Genomic DNA, 815 nt, shown 5'->3' with positions numbered 1-815 from the left:
TTTTTATTTTCAGAAAATAGAGAGCTAACACCATTGGGAATAGAAAGAAATGCACACTCTTTTGCGTCATCTTAAGATCTTTATTATTAACTCATTGGGAGTTTCAAAGCATGTTATAAATCTGCATAGAAAATTAGAGATATACATGATATGTGAATAGTGACTGCTCTCGCCACTCTGTGTGAAAAACAGATAGCATTAGAGAATGTTTAATCAGGCATCAAATCCTCATTCTGATCTTGTCAAGGCAGGCATCATAGGAGCAAAGGAAATGGGAAAAGCACAGCACAATACACCCACCTTCTAAGGAAAAAAAAAAACCTAAAACTAAATCTGGTTGGGAAAGCATTGCTGGTGGTCATGGTGATTATTTTCAGGCTTGTAGAGTGTAGTGTTCTAACATAGTCAAGTAATTGTTGTTACAAAATCTAAAACTCTCTTTCTCTGTCTCTGACCCTCTCTGTCTCTCTGTGTAATTTAAGTAAACAAACACTCCATTGTTAAAGCAGTACAGATAAAATGTTACTAGAATCTCACATTCTAAGTTTCAGGAAAGTTTTTCAAATTGTGACCTGAATAAATCTCCTATTTATTAGCCAATAGAAATGAAAGGTTTGTACCCGTGCATATCAAAAGGTAACTGGATTGACCCTAGGCAATAGGATGGAGGTAAAGGAAAGAGGGAGGGAGGGAGGGAGGGAGGGAGGAGAAAAGAAGAAAATTACAAAATAAATAAAAGAACTCTTTATATATCCACCCATTTTACCTAGCTGGGTAATTTTAAACTGTGTATTCAATTCACTTGTGAGATTAAA

Source organism: Nannospalax galili, unplaced genomic scaffold (genome assembly GCF_000622305.1).
Source record: "Nannospalax galili isolate Female #2095 unplaced genomic scaffold, S.galili_v1.0 scaffold145, whole genome shotgun sequence".
Lineage (NCBI taxonomy): Eukaryota > Metazoa > Chordata > Mammalia > Rodentia > Spalacidae > Nannospalax > Nannospalax galili.
The sequence above is the reverse complement of the archived record's forward strand: the minus strand, read 5'-3'. Positions refer to the sequence as shown.